The sequence below is a fragment of the Oryctolagus cuniculus genome, chromosome 12 (assembly GCF_964237555.1).
Source record: "Oryctolagus cuniculus chromosome 12, mOryCun1.1, whole genome shotgun sequence".
Taxonomy (NCBI): Eukaryota; Metazoa; Chordata; class Mammalia; order Lagomorpha; family Leporidae; genus Oryctolagus; species Oryctolagus cuniculus.
The window spans coordinates 16,041,449-16,064,639 of record NC_091443.1 but is presented as its reverse complement, the minus strand read 5'-3'; the positions used below and the strand labels follow the sequence as shown (position 1 = coordinate 16,064,639).

General features: G+C 40.2%; 1 protein-coding gene and 2 non-coding genes across 3 annotated transcripts in view; 1 reads left to right on the top strand and 2 right to left on the bottom strand.

The window, feature by feature from the left end:
- The window catches only part of GABRG3 (gamma-aminobutyric acid type A receptor subunit gamma3), a 666,707-nt gene that overhangs the window by 507,587 nt on the left and 135,929 nt on the right, over positions 1-23,191 (bottom strand). The window lies entirely within an intron of this gene.
- On the top strand, positions 6,349-6,543 carry LOC127484077 (U2 spliceosomal RNA). Its single transcript, XR_007910848.1, has one exon. It is a non-coding gene; the product is annotated as a U2 spliceosomal RNA (small nuclear RNA).
- Positions 10,878-10,983, bottom strand: LOC127483889 (U6 spliceosomal RNA). Its single transcript, XR_007910681.1, has one exon. It is a non-coding gene; the product is annotated as a U6 spliceosomal RNA (small nuclear RNA).

The following is a 23,191-nucleotide window of genomic DNA, read 5'->3' as shown; positions in this document are numbered from 1 at the left end:
ATGAATAAATCTTTAAAAAAAATTGTGGAAAACAGAATTAAAAGTTCCTTTTTATACACTTTTTTAAATCCATGAATATATAGTGGATTAAAATATGGCTTTGCAAAATCTAATGAAGAAAGGGGAGGGAGGAAGGGCAATGGGGGACTAGGGGAGTGAGGGAAGTGTGGTTGTTTTCTTGGAACTGTACCTATGGAATGCATAAAATTTGTTCTATTTATATTAATACAAAAAGAAAAATACACATAGAGAACATATGTTTTCTAAGAAGAAAAAAATGTAAGAACCTAAGTATATAATGTCAAAATACATGAAGGAAAAAAATGATAGAAATGGAAGGAGAAATAGACAAATTCACTATTATGACTGAATTTAATACTTCTCCCATCCACATCACTAATTGACAGATAAAGCAGGCAGAAAATCAATAAGGATATAAATGACCTGGACAGCATTCTAAATCAGCTGGATCTAATTGACAATTATAGAATACTCCATCTAACAACAGGCAAATGTTCTTCTCAAGTCTCATGGGATATTCATCAAGTGATGTCACGCAATGAACCACAACAATATGTTAACACATTTACAAGATCAGAAATAACACAAACCCTATTCACAGATTACAATGGAATTAAACTGGAAACCAATAACTGAAAGGCATCCAAAAAATCCCCAAATATTTCAAAACTAAACAATGTATTTTACAATAACCCATGACTCACAGAAGAAATCTTAAGAGAAATAGAAAAGTAATTTCAATACAATGAAAGCAAGATACAACTTGTCAACATCTGTTAGCTACTGTTAAACAGAGCTAAGAGGAATCCTGACAGCATTAAGCAGATATATTAGAAAAGATAGCTGGTGCCGGTGCTGTGGCGTGGCAGGTAAAGCTGCCACCTGCATACCAGCATCCCATGTGGGCGCTGATTCGGGTCCCAGTTGCTCCACTTCCGATCCAGCTCTTTTCTAGGGCCTGGGAAAGCAGCAGAAGATGGCTGGAGCCCTTGGACCCCTGCACATGAATTTTTTGTTCTACTTAATACTTTTGGTTGAATACTGCAATCAATACACAATTCTTCTTAAGTGCTGAAACTTAACTGAAAAATGATCCCTGTTAAATATAAGAGTGGGAATAAGAGAGAGAAGAGATGCGCAATTCAAGACATGCTCAAGCTGACTTACCTCAAACGGTAGAGTTAGAAACATACCAGGGAATTCCAATTCAACCCCATCAAGGTGGCATGTACCAATGCCATCTCACTAGTCCCAGTGATCAATTTCTGTTCACAATTGATCATAATGATAGGACTAAGAACCAAAGGGATCACATAAACAAGAATAGTGTCTGCAAATACTAGCTGATAGAATAAAAAAGGGAGAGAATGATCCAACATGGGAAGCGGGATACACAGCAGACTCATAGAATGGCGGATGTCCTAAACAGCACTCTGGCCTCAGAATCAGCCCTTAAGGCATGCGGATCCGGCTGAAAAGCCAATGAGACTATTTCAGGCATGGAAAGCCAAGACACTCTGGGGGAAAAAAAAACCTAAATGAAAGATCTCCGTGAGTGAGATCCCAGTGGAAAGAACAGGTCATCAAAGAAGGAGGTACCTTTCTCTGAAAGGAGGAGAGAACTTCCACTTTGACCATGGCCTTGTCTAAAAATTATCAGCGTCAGTGAACTCAGGGGGCTTCCATAGCCTTGGCAGCTCATGACAAGAGCCTAGGGTGATTACTGATGCCATAAATAAGAGTGTCAATTTGTTAAGTCAACAACAGGAGTCACTGTGCACTTACTCCTCATGTAGGATCTTTGTCCTTAGTGTGCTGTACATTGAGATTTAATGCTATAACTAGTACTCAAACAGTATTTTTCACTTGATGTTTCTGTGTTGGAGCAAACTGTTGAAATCTTTACTTAATGTATGCTAAACTGATCTTCTGTATATAAAGAGAAACGAAAATGAATCTTGATGTGAATGGAAGGGGAGAGGGAGTGGGAAAGGGGAGGGTTGGCGGGTGGGAGGGACGTTATGGGGGGGAAGCCATTGTAATCCATAAGCTGTACTTTGGAAATTTATATTCATTAAATAAAAGTTTGAAAGCAAAAAAAAAAAACAAACAAACAAACAAAAAAAAAAACCAGGAAAACAGTAAAGAAAAATCAACATAACCAAAAGATGGTTGTTTGAAAATATCAATGTAATTAAAGAAGTTCTAGCCAGGTTATTCACGAAAAAATGGAAAAGATACAAATTACTAATATCAGAAATAAAAGAGGAGTCATCACTACTGATCCATAATCATTAAAATAATAATAATATGCAAAATTTCGTGCACACAAATTTTATACCTTTGATGAAATGAATGAAGTTCTTTAAATAAATAAACTACCAAAACTTACTCAATGGGAAATAGACAACCTGAATAGCCCATGTTTATTAAAGAAATTAAGTGATAATTAAATACCACTCACAAAGTAAACAGCAAGCCCAGATCATTTCACTGACAAATTCCACCAAACATCTATGGAAGTAATAATACCACTACTTTACAAATTCTTCCAGAAAATGGAAGTGGAGAGAAAATTTCCAATTTATTTCATGAGGAAACATTGTTCTAACACGAAAACCAGATAAAGATCCTGTAAGAAAACTAAAGATCTATATTTTCATAAATATGGATGACAAATTCATTGAAATGTTAATAAATTGAATACATAAATGCCATCATAACCAAGTAATGTTTATTCTCAAAATGTAAGTCTGGTTCAACATTCATAAAGCAATTAACATAAATGACCATGTTAACTGACAAAGTAAGATAAACCACATGAGTATATCCATTAATGCAGGAGCAGCCTTTGGGAATATTGAACATCCATTCATGCTAAAAATTTGAAAACACTAAGAACAGAAAAGGACATTCTTAATATGAGGAATATTCCCAACATAACTAATTGTAACAGGCTAAAATGTATTCCCCTAAGGTTGAAAACAAAGCAAGGGTATGATTTCTCACCACTTCTCTTCATCATGCTGCTGGGAGTCCTAGTTAGTACAATAGGATAAGAAAAGGGAATAAGTAATACAGGTGGGAGAGGAAAAAATATAATTGTCTTTATTTGCCAAAGACATAATCATTTTTTTATGTAGAAAACTCCCACGGGGCCAGTGCTGTGGTGCAACTGGTTAATGCCCTGGCCTGAAGCACCAGCAGCACATATGGGTGCTGGTTCTAGTCCCAGCTGCTCCTCTTCCAGTCCACCTCTCTGTTATGGCCTGTGGAAGCAGTAGAAGATGGCCCAAGTCCTTGGGCCCCTGCACCCGCATGGGAGACCAGGAAGAAGCTCTTGGCTCCTGGCTTTGAATCGGCGCAGCTCTGGGCGTTGTGAACAACCGGAGAGTGAACCATCGAATGGAAGAACTCTCTCTCTCTCTCTCTCTCTCTCTCTGACTGTCCTTTCTCTGTGTAACTCTGACTTTCAAATAAATAAATAAATCTTAAAAAAAAAAAAAAAAGAAAACTCCCACATTTACAGAATCTACAAAAATACTCCTGGAACTAGGAAGTAAATACACCAAGGTTGCAAGACATAAAACCAATATAGAAAAGTCAATTACTTTCTTATATGCAAGCAATGAACAATTGGAATTTGAATTATATATAGATATAGGCATAGATGTAAAGATATAGATACATAAATATGAGTTCATGTATGAGTTAGTTTATACATCATGTTTTCTTGACTTTCAGCTAAGAGAGTCTAAAAGCAATGAAATCCCAGGAGCAATGAGCACACCTTACATTCAAGCCTTGGTTTCTAACACTATCCTCCAATAAAAGGAGCCTTGGGAAATAAAAAGGTCCTCGGGAAAATGGTTAGGAAGAGAATTTATTGGATGATTCTGGAGCAACTTGTCATACCAGAAAGTAAAGAAGAGCAAAAAATAAAGAACAAGAAAAAATAACTCACAAGGGGCATGACAACTAAATGTTATGTGGTATGCTGAATGGATACCTGAACAGGAAAATCACAGGATAAAGTACTGCCTATATTATAAAAGAAATGCAAAGGATAGATTTGACAATAATTTATTAATATTGGCTCATGACTTGTGACAAATGTACAATAGTAATGTAAAATATTAACAGTAGGGAAACTGAGTATAGGGTATACAGGACTTCACCATATTCACTTTGTTTAATACTCCATTTAATCCTGCTGGAGTTTTGGCAGTTGATACTTTTCAAGGAATTGGTTCATTTCTTCGAGTTGTTGAATTTATGAGCATAAAGTTTTTCAGGGTTCCCTTGTTATCTTTAAACAGTTGTGGATGTATAGTAACAACTCCCACCCCATTCCTGATAAATGATGAGTTGTATAATCTTTTTTCTATGCTTGTCAGCTCTGTGAAAGCCTCATCAATTTTATTAATTCTTTGAAGAACCAAGCTTTTGTTTCATTGATTTTCTCTGTTGTTTTCTCTTTTCAATTTCACTAGTCTCTGTCCACATATTTATTAGTCTTCCTTCTGCCTGCTTTGGGTTTATTTTTATTTTCTCAAGGTTGGATTACAGATTTGAAATATTTGCTTATTTCTTTCCCTTTCTTTTTTTAAGCTCAGAGCCTATATTTTTAAAATATATTAGAGGTTCCATTATGTGAGATCATGAAATATTTTTCTTTCTGTTTCTGGTTTGTTTCATTTAGCATAATGTCCACCAAGTTCATCCATGTTGTGGCAAGTGTCAGGATCACCTCATCTCTTAGGGCTGAGCAACGTTCCTATGCATAAATACAACACAGTGCCAATATACATTCACCCACCATGCATTAGTCCAGACACTTTGCTTATGAGTATACTTAGCTATTGTGAATAGTGTTACAATGAACATAGGGATGGAGATATCTCTATGAGAGCGTGATTTCATTTCCTTTGGGAATATACCACGAAGAGAAAGTGCTGAGTCATATGATAGTCTATTTTTAATATCTTTACAAACTAAAATTTGGCTGTTATTGGACCATGCTTATGATTGTGCAGAGTCTCTGGAGGGCAACAGCACTTTGCCACTTTGAATTAGCCCATCCTTGCTCATACCTCTGATGGAGCTAATTGCCATGGGCAAAAAATTAGAAATGTGATATCACATAGAAATAAAATTACTGAAATCATCACTTTGAGGCTGAAAAAACAGCTGAGTATCCCACAAATGAGAGCTAACCAGAGCTATTTTTTATGCGATGCCACATTTCATTAGGAGCAGGTTTTTTCTTCTCCAAAGATCATAAGGCAAGGGACATTTTATTTTCTGTGCCCTCTCTACAGGGGTATGGTACAGTGAAATACATCACCTTGGCAATTTCCAAATGTTGAGCAGCACACTTCCGTGGGGTTCTGGCTGAGCTGGCCTTGTGTTCATTAACACAAGTGTTTATTTATTTTCCCACTAACCATTAAACAAAGTCCTCTCTATGGGAAACTTATGTTCAAAGAGCATGTTAAAGGCAGTCATTTAAAAGGCAAATAATTCCATATTTGAAGCAAGGAGAAAACTGTGGGTGGATATACACCAAGCTATTGATATAGGTCACCTCAGGTGGGCAGGACAGAACCAGGGACAGAAACAGGAGTACACTATTCCTAAAACGCCCTTGTACTGTGTGCTTGTCACAATGGGTGTGTAAAATTTTTTGCAATTTTAAAAAAGAAAGATTTAAAGGGTCCCTAGCCCTTTTGCTTTTATATTCTCTATGCTCTCTGCCACCGACACTTTGGAGTTTATAAATGTGGCCTTGTTGCTTCTTATTCTCTTCCAACACAGGCCCATCCCTGTATGGTCTGGGCACCTGTAGGCCTGGGTGCCTGGGTGGTTTTGAGTGAACTCTTCCATGAGGAAGCCCAGACCCTAGGGTCCAGATGCTTGTTACCTTAACTACGTGTGAATGGCAGACTTCAACTTGAGACTTTGACTGTAAAGGATTAGTTTGTAAACATTAAAATAAGTAAAAATGACTACACTAACGCTTGAAGAAAAGCGTAGGCAGCCCCTGGAAATGAGCTGGCAGTACAGAGCAAATGTGTATAGACTGATGGGATGTGTCTGAGAAAAGGTGAGGCCTGCAGTGGGCCTGGGACCTGCTAAGCAACACTGAGTGTGTTTCTACATGACTGAGATCACACAGCAACACACTAATCACTGTTAAATCTTCTCAATTCATTGATCAGTGAGAAACTTTAGGAATATGACTATGGTCTCATAATTCACAAATCTGAATGCTTGGCAAATCAAGGTTTTCACTTTTTTAAAGGATAATAATAAAAAATAATGACAATGGCTTCTCGGCCTTTTGGCTAAGATCAAGTGTAAAAAATAATGACAAGAAATATTAGCCAGATTGTGCTATGTCATTTTTATCAGTGGCAGTTTTATTTGTTTTTCCTAAGGTTATCAATATTTGAGGCATGCTTAATTTTTGATAGAGGTAGTGCTCTTCTGAGTACTACCGAGGGAAAAGTACAAAAATTCATATGAAAATATGGACAATCACACATACAATATTTAATGAGTATTAAAATGTTATTATCTATTAGTACTTTTAATACAGTAGAAATTCTATAATTCAACATAGCAGCATATTCCTGAACCACATGGTATGGAAAGTAACTCATTTGTGGTTGCATGAACATAGGATAATCTTCACCAAATTCATTCTCATAAATTCAAATTGACTTCACAGACTTTGACTAACAATGTACCCTACAATGATCACCATGTAAAATCTTGCAGAAAGCCAAAGCACAATGACCATTACAAGCATGGTTTAATAAAAATTCATCATCACCATCATCATCATTGATCAGAGCATTTAACTCAACTTCCATGAGAAGAATACACCTCCAAATTATTTTTACAGCCTAGTTTGATTTTCTGCCTTCGTGGAACATTTTTATTTTACTCTTTTTTTTTTTTTTTTGACAGGCAGAGTGGACAGTGAGAGAGAGAGACAGAGAGAAAGGTCTTCCTTTTGCCATTGGTTCACCCTCCAATGGCCGCCGCGGCCAGCGCGCTGCGGCCAGCCTTCTGTTTCTTAGTCTTGCTATTTACATTGGTTAGAACTTACAGTACCATGATGAACAAGGCAGTGAAAACAAATTACCTTGCTTTTTCCATAGCTTCAGTCTTTCACCATTAAGTATGAAGTGAGCTGTAGGTTTGGTTGTATTCTACAGTTCGGAATCAGATTAAAGTTTTCCTCTATTCTTACTTTACTGAAAGTTTCTGCCATAAATATGTATTAGATTTCATCAATTACAGTTTCTGCATCAAATGATATGCAATTTTTACCATGATATAATGGAATATATTGATTGATTTTTAAAGTAGAGCTAGCCTTCTATTTCTGGAATACATTCCATTCATATGAAAGAAACTGGTCTGTAACTTTTTCTTACTATCTAGCTTTGGTAACAGGAGATATTAGTTTCAAAAAGGTATTGGGGAGTATTTATTCCTCTCCTATTTTCCAGAAGATGCTGTGTAAGTGCTAATTCGCCCTTAATTTCTTGATGAAATTCTCTTTAAGCAATATGAGACTTAAGATTTCTTTTGAGGGAAATTTTTAATTGAATTTACTAATTCAATCACTTAATAGTTATAAGAATATTCAGGTTTTGTATTCCATTTTCTTTGGTAAATTGTGGATTTTAATAAATGTGCACAATAATCTAATTTTTATAATGGTGCCAAATTTGTGAGTTTAAAGTTGAATATGGTACTTCCTTATCCTTTGAGTGGCAGTGGAGTATACAGAATTATACCTTACTTCATTTCTGATATTGGTGATTGGTGACATTTTATGGTTCCCCCATCCTGTTTCTCTTTTCTTATAGTTCTCAGGGTTCTTGGACATTGTGTAGGATCACTTGTTTTATTTACAGCATTCTTAGTATATTATCTATACAGTTTTCATTACAATATGAATATATAAATGTTAAGGGTTGAATTGTGTCCTCTCCAAAATTTACATGTTGTCAAAGTCTCCTAATGTCATTGTATTGGAGTCTATCTCTCTTTTTAGGCCTATTAGTGTTTGCTTTAAACATTTCAGTGCTTAGATGTTGAGTACATATATATTTACAACTGGTATTTCTTCTTGCTGAATTAAACATTTTATCTTTATATAGTGATTTTATTTATCTCTTTCTATGGCTTTTGATTTAAAAACTGTTTTCTCTGATATTACTACTACTGCTTTCTTTTGGTTCCATTTTCATGGGATATCTTATTCCACTCTTCCGCTTTCATTCTATGCGTGTTCAGAGAGGTGATGTGAGCTTGTTACAAACAGCATATAGTAGTATAGTTTTGTTGTTATTGTTTAAACCCAATTTTTATAGGTCTTTTGATCAGAAAACTTAATTGTATTTAGTTTATTTATATGCACTAATTACTGCCATGTTGATATTGTTGTCTGGTTTTGGTTTTTTGTTTTTTTTTTTTTTTTTGTACTTCCTTTGCTTTTTTAAAGATTTATTTTATTGACTTTAAAGACAGAGTTACAGAGAGAGGTAGAGACAGAGAAAGCGATCTTCTATCTTCTGGTTCATTCCCCAGATGGCTGCAACGGCCAGAGCTGCACCGATCCAAAGCCAGGAGCCAGGAGCTTCTTCCGGGTCTCCCATGTGGGAGCAGAGGCCCAAGGCCTTGGGCCATATTCTACTGCGTTCCCAGGCCATAGCAGAGAGCTGGACTGGAAGAGGAGCAGCCAGGACTAGAACTGGCGCCCATATGGGATGCCTGTGCTTCAGGCCAGGGCTTTAACCTGCTGTGCCATAGTTGCAGCCTCTGTTTCTTCCCTTTCATTTTCCTGTCTTATAATCTTCCTTTGCAGGTAAGTGATTTTCTCCGAGATGTGTTTTGTGTGTCTTTTAGAAATTGGCTATGACATTAAGCATAATGATCTCCAATTGCATCCATTTTGTTGTGGAAGACAGGATTTCATTCTTTTTACAGCTGAATAGTATTCCATCATGCCTATATGCCACAACTTCTTTATCCAGTCATCCGTTGATGGACATATTCTTATAAATTCTTGGCTCGGATGTGAATCAGCAATACTTTTAGAGTATGAAATATGATGCTATGCATCAAAATTTAAAGTATGTATAATCTTTGACTCAGCAATACCAAAAACATAGAAATGGTTTCACATGTTTGCAAAGACACATATTTACTACAACATTGGGAGGGCAATAATTTGAAATTGCACAAATTCCCAGAGATATTGGAATCATCAAGTAAGTTATGGCAATTCTTTTTTTTTTTTTTTTTTTTTTTTTTTTTTTTTTTTTGACAGGCAGAGTGGACAGTGAGAGAGAGAGACAGAGAGAGAAAGGTCTTCCTTTTGCCGCTGGTTCACCCTCCAATGGCCGCCGCTGCAGCCGGCGCACCGCGCTGATCCTGGCAGGAGCCAGGAGCCAGGTGCTTTTCCTGGTCTCCCATGGGGTGCAGGGCCCAAGCACCTGTGCCATCCTCCACTGCACTCCCTGGCCATAGCAGAGAGCTGGCCTGGAAGAGGGGCAACCGGGACAGAATCCGGCGCCCCAACCGGGACTAGAACCCGGTGTGCCGGCGCCGCAAGGTGGAGAAGTTATGGCAATTCTGATCAACATAATAACATGCAGCCATTCAAAAAGATAATATAGCCATTGGTATAATTCATCTACCCATACTACAAATAATTATTCAATGTTTACTTTGATCCAGGCATTTACTGAACACTGAGAACAGAGTTGAACAGACAGCCTTCCTGCTGTGGGGAACTGATATATCATAAGATGGAAGGGGCAAGGTTTTTATAATATAAACATATAATTTGCCAAATGCTAATGAATTGTTTCATAAAAGATGTGCATGGTATGGAAACGAATCATCAGGGAGTAATAGTACAAATCTACAAGTCAGAGAAGTTTCAGACAAGATGATATTGGAGCAGAGAACTGAATGAAATGGAGAAAGTACCTTGCAGGGAGAAAGAAGAGGAATTGTTCATCATTAAATTAAAAGGTGTATGTTTATATAGGTATGGGAAAATGATTTTTAGAAAAATGTTGGAGGAAATCACACCAAAGGGTTCCAGAGATCTCTCTGAGGCCTTCAGATTTTACTTGTCCTTCCTGTAGTTAGCCTAGGCCTTCTTTAGGCACCTTGAAAAGGGTACATTCCTACGTGCTCTGTACGTTCTTTCTGCATGGAAAGAGAGATAACTTCCCACTTCTTAACCTAGCTCCACAACCACCTTTCAGCACCTGTAATAAATGTCACCTCTTCAGGAAGACCCCTGACATTCTCGACTGGGTCACAGTCCTGCACACTCCCAGTTCTTCGTACTTCAGGGCAGTGCTTATTATTTTCACAAAATCATCATGCATACAACTGGTTGCTGACGGTCTTTCTCTTCCATCACAGTGTAAGTTCCTGGAAGGCACAGGGTCAGTCTGTTTTGCTCAAAACTGCATCCCAAGGCCAAGTGCACATCTTTATTCATATGAGGTGCTTGGCCAAACTCATTCTAGGTTCAAGGGTCATGGACAAAAGGATTAATACCAATCGGAAGACAATAAAATGTTGTCTCTGACTTAAAAAAATTATTTTTAAATTACAGCAATTTGACAATGATTTTAAAGTTAGAAAAGAAACAAAACAGTTTTAGAAACTAATTAAAAACTCTGCATTTGCGCTCCATTCTCCCCACACCTTGAATTTTTGAAATTCCATTTCCTATCTTTCTATATTGCCTATCTCTTGACAGGGTAAATGAATTATTATTTTAAAGTTTTGGAAGATTTGAAAGATTCAGGAAAAAATATGGAACACTCATGAATTTGCATGTAATCTATGTGCAGGGACCACACTGATCTTCTCAGTAGCATTCCAGTTTTGGTGATGTGTGCTGTTGAATAGAGCATCAAAATGTATGTGTTGAAGTATTCATGCCCAGACCTTAGTGCAAGGCACACTGTGGAGAGAATCTTCATTTTATATTAAAATGAGGCCATTAGGATAGGCCCTAATCCAATATAACTGGTATCTTTAAAAGAGGAAAATTTGGAAATGGATTCACAGGGAAGGAAAAAAATTGAGACACAGGAGAAGCAGCCATGCAGAAACCAAGGGAAAAAGAGCCCTAGAGGAAACCAACCACGCTCATCTTGGACCTCCGGCCCCCAGCACTATGAGAGAATAAATTTTTGTTGCTACAGGTACACAGTCTGTGACATTTTATTAAGCAACTCTAGCATACTAATGCAGTAACTTATCACAATCTACTGACATAAACAGGGCTTATCATTTTGAATGAAATGTGGAAAACTTACTTCTACTTAGTCCTTTGGCTTTTCTCATTTTAAAAATATAATTGGGGACAGCATTGTGGCAAAGCAGGTAAAGCCACCACCTGCCAACACTGGCATTCCCTACGGGGATTGGTTTAAGTCCTTGCTGCTCCACTTCTGATCCAGCTCCCTGCTAATGGCCTGAGAAAAGCAACAGAAGACAGGCCTACTGTTTGGGTCCCTGCTGCACATGTGGGAGACCTAGAAGAAGCTCCTGCCTCCTGGCTTCAGCCTGGCCCAGCCCTGGCCATTGCAGCCATCTGAAGAATGAACCAGCATATAAAAGATCTGTGTCTCAGGCCAGCGCCACGGCTCACTAGGCTAATCCTCCGCCTAGCGGCGCCAGCACACCGGGTTCTAGTCCCGGTTGGGGCGCCGGATTCTGTCCCGGTTGCCCCTCTTCCAGGCCAGCTCTCTGCTGTGGCCCGGGAGTGCAGTGGAGGATGGCCCAGGTGCTTGGGCCCCGCACCCCATGGGAGACCAGGAAAAGCACCTGGCTCCTGGCTCCTGCCATCGGATCAGTGCGGTGCGCCGGCCGCAGCGCGCCGGCCGCGGCGGCCATTGGAGGGTGAACCAACGGCAAAGGAAGACCTTTCTCTCTGTCTCTCTCTCTCACTGTCCACTCTGCCTGTCAAAAAAAAATTAAAAAAAAAAAAAAGATCTGTGTCTCTCCCACTATCTTTGAAACTCTTTCAATTAAATAAACAAATCTTAAAAAGATTAGAATTAAAATTTAAAAAGTAAAAATGTATAGTTAATCATTTCCTCTTCATACTACATTTTTTTTTTGCCAGATAAGTATAACATCTATTTTCTTCCTCAATTCAAGTTATTATTTTCCTGTTCATTGTATGATGGGTGAGTCTGGATGATATCCTTGGCATCTTAGGCAATATATTATGGGACTGTGGCTAACTCACATTTATCAGAAAGTCCCTAGGCAGGTGGCCTTCTTCTTCCACCTTCCTCTTCCTATGTTTGTTTGTTTTGTTCCATCCAGAGCAGTTAGCCTAAAAGGAAGGACCTGCCAGCAAAGAAGCTGCTCCACCTTGCCTGGAACCAGCAGTCTTTGCAATATTTTAAAACATTTTGTCTAGTACAATCAGAGTTTTTATCTTTCTGGAATAATTTCTTTTGTAATTTCTAAAATAGAGATTTAAATGCCACATGTGAATTCTATAAGAATTTCTAATTTATTTGAACGAGGAAAGACTTGGCTTATCTCATCAGGTGTGGAAGACTTTCAGCACTAAATCCTGAAAGTAAGTTTAAGGAAGATTCAAATTATTTCAAAATAACCTCATAACAATTTCTTTAAATCTCTTGTTGAAAAACTAACAAAGTAATTCCCCTTTCTGATATCCAAATCTGGTTGAATAAAAATGGGAACATATTTTCAGAATCAGACCCTGTAAGATTAGCATTCAGTATTTAAAAAAAAGTCTGGATCATCTCTCCTTGTGTTCTCGGAGAATATTCACAAAAATTCAGAATACTAAAATTGTGATGGCTCCAAGACACTCAAGCCTAACCTATTTGTATGTTAGAACTTCATTGCTATTGCTACTCTTTCTTTCTTTCTTTTTTTCTCTTTCTTTCTTTCTTTTTTTCTCTTTCTTTCTTTCTTCTGTTTAATTTCATGTCTTTTTACTACATCTCTGATAAAAAAAGAACAGAGAGTTAAGGAACATTTTTTTTTTTAATCAATAGTGGCAACAGATTTGGAATACTATCATTATGCACTTATTACCTAGGGTAGTTTTTCTCAAGGCCTTTATACTACTGACATTTGGGCCAGATAATTCCTTGGGACAGGGGGACTTTGCTGTGCATTGTTCAACAGCAAGCCAGGGCAGTGCTCCCTGTAGACTCAACAATAAAAACATTTCCAGACGTTGCCAAAAATTATTTCTGTGGGAAAGGAACAGGGAGATCACAGAATTTCTCCAGTTAAATATCTCTGCTCCAGGGTAAACAGAAAATTGTGAGATTATAATTACAGCTGGAGCCCTAAGAGGAAGATTCAGGGAGAGAGTAGCAGAAGGAAGCAGAGAAAAAGAAAGAAGACAAAAAGAGACAGAGAGAAGGAAAGAAAGGGGAGGACAAAACAAACTGAAAATTAATCAATTTAATGCCTGCAGAAAAAATTGTAAATGTGGTCCATTGTGTCTACAGGGAAGACAGAGTTATTTCGTAACCCTTTCCACACCTCAATTTGTGAGTTTGTTCCAGGTAAATATACCTTTCTTCCTAAGCTCTGTGTACCCAAGGCTCACTCTAAACTACACTCTTGCCTCAAAACATTTATCCCACTCACCCAGGTCTTCTCTATGCAGTCCCCTCTGCATTTACATTTCGTATGTGTCAGATGGTAGATTAGAGTCTCCAAGAACCTGCCTACTGGAACCCAAACTCTGGTAGAAAACACCGACATACATGACACATCACATGTGTTTCACAAATGTTTCAATACAGAGATGGACACAGACAGCACTAAAACAGCAAACACAAAAAGAATTAGACAAGATCTAAACTTGACCCTATTCTGACAGTTGAAATCTACTGATCATTTACAAAGTGGTTCCAGACTTTAATATGCTTAGTCATAAAGAGGTCCCAGTGTCTCATTGTTAAGTAGGTAAGTAGACATTAGCCTATGAATGTAAGAGGGGTGAAAGAAAATGGGAATAAAATGGGAAGTTTCAAAGAAAATGAGAATTTTTATGGGTGGAATGAGGGAAAGTGTAGAAGCAAACCTGACAGGCAAATATCCAAAAGTATTGCTCTTGTTCAAATCCTTGTTAGGTGGCCCCTAGTCCTCTTCCTGGGGACAACCTAGGAGAATATCCCCAGCCTGCACCAAGGCGGTGTGTCCCATAACACTGTGCTGATAAATTTCTGGGAGGACTGTTGGGAATTCCACATCCAGAAAACCTCCCATCCAGCAATTTTCCAGAAGAAGGAGAGGGGAGGAGAAATGGTCAAATCCATAAAAATCCAGTCTGAATGCAGACACTGGGCTCTGAGTCCTTGACTGAGCTGTCTACCTAGTCAGTTCTCCACTCTTCATTATCAGTCTAAAGCAGACTGGGCCGTCAGTTCTTTCCTGAAACACCCATCTGGTCTGTCAGTGTATTTCTCTTCATTACACTTCACTATCTAGCTTACCATGACTCTGTCTCACATCTGAATTCTTTCTTGCACAGACAAGAACCTCTAAACAGCCATCTCCAGTAACATAGCCATTGTTCATCCATCCCAGGAAATATTTAAATAAAGTACATTCACAGAGTTCCTGATAATTGGGGGGGGGGGACCTTATTCTAAATTCAGGCCTTATCTAGAGATTCCTGTCTTAAAACAATTTTAGCCCAAAAGCCCAAATAAGTAAGAACTGTGGGCACAAAGGTGAGTAATCAGCCCATCTTCTATCTACTGAAAGAGCTGATGTTTTTCTAATCTCCAAAATCCAACAGATCACAATGACTCATCTGGTTTACCAGATGTCTGAGAACACATCTTACCCCTTCCCCAGACCAGATACCCTTGAAGGGCTCAGACATTCTCTGATCAATTTCCATATTCTTGGCAATGCTAAGCCCAGGACCTCTACACAGTTGTGCTCAACAAATATCTGCCAAATTGAAGGACAAACACGAAGGGGAAAATGCAGGGAAACCAGAGCCCTGATTTGTGTGATAGCATCCACTGTGAATCTGTGAAAGAACAATTTGTCATGATTTAGTATGAGCTGATTGTTGATCCTTTGCTGGGAACTCTCTGTGATGAATTGGAGCATTTCTGAATGCAAGAATTTACAGCCTGCCAGGATGACCATATGGTGACTGTTTATCAGATGTGATAATCCAGGTCAAGCTGAACTGCTGGAAACTGAAGAGCTCTCATGGGTGTGTAGGATGGGAAGGTGGGCCCCCTTGGAAAACCCTGGAGCCAGCAGGACAGAGTCTCAGAAGGCACGGAAGGAATGATGCATCCAGGTCTGAACACTGGGGTTAGTGTGAAAGAGGAGGGCAGAAAAGACAGAGCCAGGAGGAATGTGTGTCCTTTCTGTCTGGCAGCCCTGGTGGCAGAAGGCAGAGGTGTGTGCAGATGGCAGGGGTCATTGTCTCTCCTTGTGAGCAGGCCCTGGAGGTTCCACTGGGAGGAGGCTAAATTTCCAAACATTCACCAAGAGAAGACAACATCCTGAGGGGAAAAACCTAAATTTAGAGATAGAAAGCAGATGATCCTTATCTCCCCTCTCCCTATGTTAGCACCATTCTCTGCTAGAAAGTGATGGGCACCAACATGGTTATGCGAATTATGGGCAGGCTGCACAGATTATTCAATTCTGCGACACGATCACATGTGATTACAGAAGGAAGGGATGTCACTGGCAGATAATGACACACTCCAGTGCATCATCAGTTAAAGTAGAGACAGAAACCCACCCAAAGGAAGTCACTGTAAATGAGAAAGCTTATATTTTCCACATCCTCGGCAAGAAAATGTGCAGTAAAGACAGCTAAGGCTGACCTTCCAGGTGTGAATCAAGTGTGCAGTCTTGCTTCACAGATCTCTCATCTGTCATTATAGAAGAATATGTGTGGGGCCGGCGCTGTGGCGTAGTGGGTAAAGCCGCCACCTGCAATGCCAGCATCCCATATGGGCACCAGTTTGTGTCCCGGCTGCTCCACTTCTGATTTAGCTCTCTGCTATTGTCTGAAAAAGCAGTAGAGGATGGCCCAGGTCCTTGGGCCCCTATACCCACTGGGAGACTCCAAAGAAGCTCCTGGCTCCTAGCTTCAGATAGGCACAGCTCCAGCCATTGTGGCCAAGTGGGGAGTGAACCAGCAGATGGAAGACTCTCTCTCCCTCTCTCTCTCTCTCTCTCTCTCTCTCTGCCTCTCCTTCTCTCTCTGTGTAACTCTTGACTTTCAAATAAATAAATAAATCTTAAAAAAAAAAAAAGAAGAATGTGTCTACAGGTCAATGTGCGTTTTTGAGTGTGTGTGTGTGTGTGTGTGTATGTACATAAACCAGGTACTTCAAAAATGTCATGGAAAAACCGAATTAAAAGATAATTTTATGGAGCTGGTGCTGTGGTACAGGGGGTTAAAGCCCTGGCTTGAAGCGCAGGCATCCCATATGAGCACTGGTTCTAGTCCTGGCTATTCTTCTTCCGATCCAGCTCTCTGCTATGGCCTGGGAAAGCAGTAGAAGATGGCCCAAGGTCTTGGGCCCCAGCACCCGCATGGAAGACCCAGAAGAAGCTCCTGGCTCCTAACTTCAGATTGGCGCAGCTCCAGCCATTGCAGCCATCTGGGAAGTGAACCAGCAGATGCAAGACCTCTCTCTCTGTCTCTACCTCTCTCTGTAGCTCTTTCAAATAAATAAAATAAATCTTTTAAAAAAAGGTAAATTTATTTTGGCTAAAATTTTTTGAATGCTATGCATAATTTTCTTTTTATAATACCCACTGTTCATGAACTTTTTAAAGATTACATATACATATACATATGGAATCTTTAAAAATAAAAGTATATATATATATATGTGCATATACTCACATGTATTTACCAATCCTTATACTACCATGAAGTTAGATAAAAATCCATGTACATTAGCCAAAACCATCATATTAGTGCCTACATTCAACAGAGTTGCTGAAACCAAAGATACTATTGACATAAGGGTAAAAAGATAGGTTAAACCAAAGCCCTTGTGCAATTTGTTACTGAAATGCCCTTTATTTCATGGGCAATGGGAGATACTTATGTGTCAGATAACCCAGTACTGTTTGTTTGCAGGATCCCTGACTCTCAGAGGGTAGAGAGTATCCTGGGTCATACACAGAGTCATCAACTCTGACAAAATGTAGTGTAGTGAAAAATGAATTAATTACACAGATACTTATGATATGCTTTGTTTAAAAAGCAAACTGGAAAATGCCATTTTCAGTAAAAACTCTGTGTGTTTTTCAAAAAATGAGTTTTCAAAAATTTCATGGAAACATGTCATGAAAAAACTTATGGGTACCCTAAATTTTTTTTTTGCAGCCAAATAAGCTTTTCTTTTAATTAAATTCTTTTTTTCCTTTATTTTTAAAAAAATTTATCTATATTTGAAAGTGAGTTACAGAGAGGGAGAGACAGAGAAGGATCTCCCATGTGCTGATTCACTCCCCAGATGATTGCAACAGCGAGAACTGGGCCAAGCCAAAGCCAGGAGCCAGGAGCTTCATCTGGGTCTCCAACGTGGGTGACAGGGCCCCAAACATTTGAGCCATCTCCCGCTGCTTTACCTAGGCCGTTAGCAGGGAGCTGAATTGGAAGTGGAATGGCTAGGACATGAACTGATGTCCATATGGGATGCTGGCATTTCAGGCGGCAGCTTTGCCCTTTATGTCACAATACTGGCCCCCTTTTAATTTAATTTTCCTTTTTTAAAGATTTATTTATTTACTTGAAAGTCAGAGTCACAGAGGGAAGGAAAGACAGAGAAAGAAAGATCTTCCATCACCTGGTTTACTCCTCCAAGTGGGCACAATGGCCAGGGCAGAGTCAGGATTAAGCCAGGAGCCTGGAGCTTTGTTGTTCGTTGTTTTGGTTTTTGTTTGTTTGTTTGTTTGTTTGACAGGCAGAGTGGATAGTGAGATAGAGAGACAGAGAGAAAGGTCTTCCTTTTCTGTTGGTTCACCCTCCAATGGCCGCTGTGGCTGGCGTGCTGCGGCCAGTGCACCGTGCTGATCTGAAGCCAGGAGCCAGGTACTTATCCTGGTCTCCCATGCGGGTGCAGGGTCCAAGGAGGTGGGTCATCCTCCACTGCCTTCTCAGGTCACAGCAGAGAGCTGGCCTGGAAGAGGGGCAACCGGGACAGAATCCGGCACCCCGACCGGGACTAGAACCCGGTGTGCCAGCGCCACAAGGCGGAGGATTAGCCTAGTGAGCCATGGTGCAGGCTTGTTTTGTATTTTTTTTAAAGATTATTTATTTATTTAGTTGAGAGGCAGAGTTACAGAGAGAAGGAGAAACAGAGAGAAAGGTCTTCCATCCTCTGATTCACTCCCTAAATTGCCACAACTGCCAGAGCTGGGTTGGTCCAAAGCCGGGAGCCAAGAGCTTCTTCTGGGCCTCCCATTTGGGTACAGGGGCCCATGCACTTGGTCCATCTTCCACTGCTTTCCCAGGCCATAAGCAGAGAGCTGGATGGGAAAAGAAGCCGCCAGGACACAATCTAGTGTCCATATGGGATGCCAGCACCACAGGCAGAGGCTTAGCTCACTATGCCACAGTGCCAGACAGAGCCAGGAGCTTTGTGCAGGTCTCCCACATGGGTGACAGGGGCACAAGCACCTGGGCCATCTTCCACTGTTTTTCCCAGGCCATTAGTAGGGAGCTGAATTGGAAGTAGAGCACCCAGGACATGCACCAATGACCATTTGGGATGCCAGCATTGCAGGCATGACTTTAGTGGCTACACCACAATGTTGGCCCCTTTATTTCCTGTTTAACAAACTTTTTGGAGTCCTCTCATACTAAAATGTGAATGGTAGCATTTAGAATTCCTTTCTGGTTTCCTAAGCTTTTTTCTATATTTTCACATTTCAACAATAAACATCTATTGCTGTGTGATCAGGAAAATATCTTCATGATACAGCTTTAAGAAGAACTTATTAGTATAAGCACAAGGGGACATAACATTCCTCAGGTCCAAATCCATCAAAATGAGACAATTCTGCCTGCTCACTGCATAAGCACTTCCCTCTACTCATGCTTTCTGTGTTCCCAGGAACCCAGGTAATCCAATCCCACCAGTATGGCCACACTGCAAACACTTTAAAATGGACCATCTGTTCTCTTTGGTCGAGAATAGGAGATTCTGCTTTCTAACAAAAGCAAATTGCAACTAAGAGGGCAGACTTCAAGAAGACACTTGGTTCTGGGAAAAGTTTGAGTCTGGTTATCCTCACTTGGAATCCAATGCTATAATCCCCCTCCCACCAAATGCTTTAGCCCTGCTTTCAAGCCCTCTGAGTGCTGGTTTCCAAAGCAGTAACAAGGAAATTGAGCTGACCCTTGGAGTTTCTGAAGTTGATGGTAAAGCCTTTGCTACGAAACAGGAAGGGAAGGGACCTGGGTCCTTGGGCACAGAGTCCAGGGCGGGGCACATGAAGTAGCGGCTAAAAAAGGTTGGTTGGCCTTATATTGAATAAATATTTGTGACCACCAAAGCTAACCACATGTGTTTACCTTGCACCCAGCACCTTGGTATGCAATTTACATACATTAAACCTACTTTAACTTTCAGAACAACTGGTGGAGGAATGTACTATTATTAGCATCTTCATTTTTTAAGTGAGGACTCATGGGGTTGAAAAGATTATGCTCTTGCTTATGATTTCATGGAATTTGCCCTAAAACCAGGTAATCTGACTAAACTTTAAGCCACTACGCTCTGCCACCTCCCAGATGAAGTACATTAGTGAATGAGTTAGCACATCAAAGGGACCTCAACATGTGAAAGGTACAATAGCACCCATTCCATTTGGAGTATCCTTTTCATGGCTCTTTAAGTCAGCCTCTGACTTTCTCAGCATCCATAACATGGAAAATGAGTTTTGGTTTTGAATGTGCAAATACTGTTACCAAAACTTTCCAGTCTGGTATCTTCTCTAAACATAAAAGCAAAACAAAAAAGTACTTCTAAGAACTTTCATTTTCACAAAAATATCCCAGATATGACCATAAACAATCTTCCTGCATGCCTAATGTAAGAATCAACAGTGGAGACATAATCTGGAGACATAATACAGAATCTGTAATTCCGTATACAGAATGAATTTCTATATACAGTTAAGCCTGAGGTTACCAAAATCAGCCAACATTCATTTCTCTTTTATAAAATGGGGTTTGCATACAAGTACACACATGCTCCTGTATACTTAAAACCATCTCTAGATTACTTATAATACCTAATAAAGGGCAAATTCTATGTAAGTAGTTGTTCACAATACTATTCAGGGAATAATGACAAGAAAATAATGTCTATGTGCTCATCACAGACACAACCTTTTTTCGTTGAATGTTTCCGTCAGATTCACTTGAATCTGTGGTTGTGAAAACCCTGAACTGGCCAGGCCAACTGTACTGAATGACATGGTCTCTAATTCCACCAGGGAGTCATATGCTTAATACCTTGTTTATAAACAATAATTATACAGTAATGACAGCAACACTCATAAGTCAGCAGTGTGTTCTAAGTGCTTCATATACTTTTCTCATAAATCCTTTATTATTATACCCATCATACCTATGGGAAAACAAGTGAAAAACATGTAAGTGATCTGCTCATATTCACACAAATAGCAGATCTAAGCCGGCGCCGTGGCTCAATAGGCTAATCCTCCACCTTGCGGCGCCGGCACACCGGGTTCTAGTCCCGGTTGGGGCGCCGGATTCTGTCCCGGTTGCCCCTCTTCCAGGCCAGCTCTCTGCTATGGCCAGGGAGTGCAGTGGAGGATGGCCCAGGTGCTTGGGCCCTGCACCCCATGGGAGACCAGGAAAAAAAGCACCTGGCTCCTGGCTCCTGCCAGGATCAGCGCGGTGCGCCGGCTGCAGCGGCGGCCATTGGAGGGTGAACCAACGGCAAAGGAAGACCTTTCTCTCTGTCTCTCTCTCTCACTGTCCACTCTGCCTGTCAAAAAAAAAAAAAAAAAAATAGCAGATCTAGGCTTTAACCCAATTCAGCTTGGATGCAACTTTCCCATCTCATGATTGCTCTCCTGTCTCTGGCTTACCTACCCTGCTGCTCTTAGCTTTGACCTGCTCTCTTTGAATTTTGTACTTACTCCACTTCCTGCTTCAAGTCCCAGGTGCCAGGGCCTTCCACTCAGGCAGGATGCTCAGGCATTGCTCCAAGTTAGCTCCCCTTCTAGGAAATCCCTTCATTCATTCCAACAACATGTCTTAGGAATGAGAAGAGGGAAAGTTCTAACAACTGCGGAAATGTGTCAGAAAAATGTATTAGGGGAGGTGGTACCTCCTCACTCCCTTTAAATTGCACCACACAGAAGTTTGAAAGCACAGCTACAAGAAAAGTGTAATGAAAAGCCACAGATGTAGACCATCTAGATGGAAGTAGAAGCAATTACACGGTGCAGCAGTAGGTACATATGTCTGGGAAAGATCTACTTCCTGATGGATTTTGCAAGTCCACTGCACAATCGGTAAAATGAAGGCACTGAACAGGTTATCTCAATGATCCCTTTCTGTTCTGAAAAACTCTTAGTTCAGCTTGCCCACAAATGAAACAAATATTTAACAAGCACGTCCTCTCTGTTTCAATGACTGCCTGCCTACTGTTTTCACCAGCGCTATGTTGTCAGAGATGAGTACGATCAGATGTATAAGCTGCCCCCACAGACTGGGTAGCACCACATAGAGCCTCCAGAACACCATTTGGCTGTTGGCGAAAACAAGAGAAACCATTAAGCGTGTGTGCTACGGTCTTTCCACAGGGGCTGCAAAGTAGTGAATAACTGTCAAAGGCAGGCATGTCAAGACAGAATAAGCTCTCAGAAGGTGGAAAAGGAAAGTATAGATGCTGCAGGAACTTAGAAAAATATAATAATAGAGATACAATGAGAAAGACATTTCTCAGTGCTTTTGTACATAGAAGAACTTGCACATACAAATATTCTTTATAAGACTCAAGTCTTCCTAACCAGCCCTGCTAAAGCCTGGGAAAGAAGCTAAAGATGGCCCAAGTGCTTGGACCCCTGCACCCACGTGGGAGATCTGGAAGCTCCTGGTGGCCATTTGGGGAGTTAACCAGCAGATGGAAGATGTCTCTCCCTCTCTCTCCATAATTCTTTCAAATAATAAAAAAAAAAAGACTCAAATCTGGGAGATCTCTCCTCTAAATCAAGGATTCCCCAATCTGTCAGGAAAACCATGAAAAACAGGCAAAACGAATCACATGAGCATCATGTGGCTAGTGTGATCCAGACACAGAAGCAGTGGATGCACGGATGCAACAGAATGCTTTCAACAAAGGATCCATGTAAGACAGGGAAATGATAAAAATGATTAAAACTCTAGGGTAAAAGAACTGATTTTTCAGAAAACAATAACTGTATAACAGAAGTTTATTTATAGAGTGTGACATCAGTAAAAATGGTAGAGTAGGAACCTCCAGTGCCTTCCTCCCAAAAATGTTAGCCAAAATTTGAATCAACCCTACCAGAATGCTCAAGGATAATCAGAGCAGGGTGGGCATTTGGCACAGCAGTTAAGATGTTGCTTGAAATACCTTCAACTCATATTGGAGAGCCTGGGTTTGAGCACCAGGTCCACTCCCCCATTCCAGCTTCCTGCTAATGGGTACCTTGTGTGGCAGCAGACGATGGCTCAGTTAGAGTCCCTGCCACCATCATATGGGAGTGCCATGCCAAGTTCCAGGCTCCTAGCTTCTGCCTGGCCCATCCTGGGCTGTTATGAGCATTTGAGGAGTGAACCAGAAAAATGGGATATTTCTCTTCTCTCTCTTTCTCTGACACACATACTCTCTCACTCTGTGTGTGTCTGTCTTCCAAACAAATGATTAATTTATTTAAAACTAAAAAATTAAAGCTAGAAAGACAGCTGAAGGATAATAATAACCAAAAGAACGCTTAATAAGTCAATCAGGGTTGGGGCTGGTGCTATGGCATAGCGGCCTACAGTACCAGCATCCCATATGGATGCTAGTTCGAGTCCCAGCTGCTCCACTTCTGATCC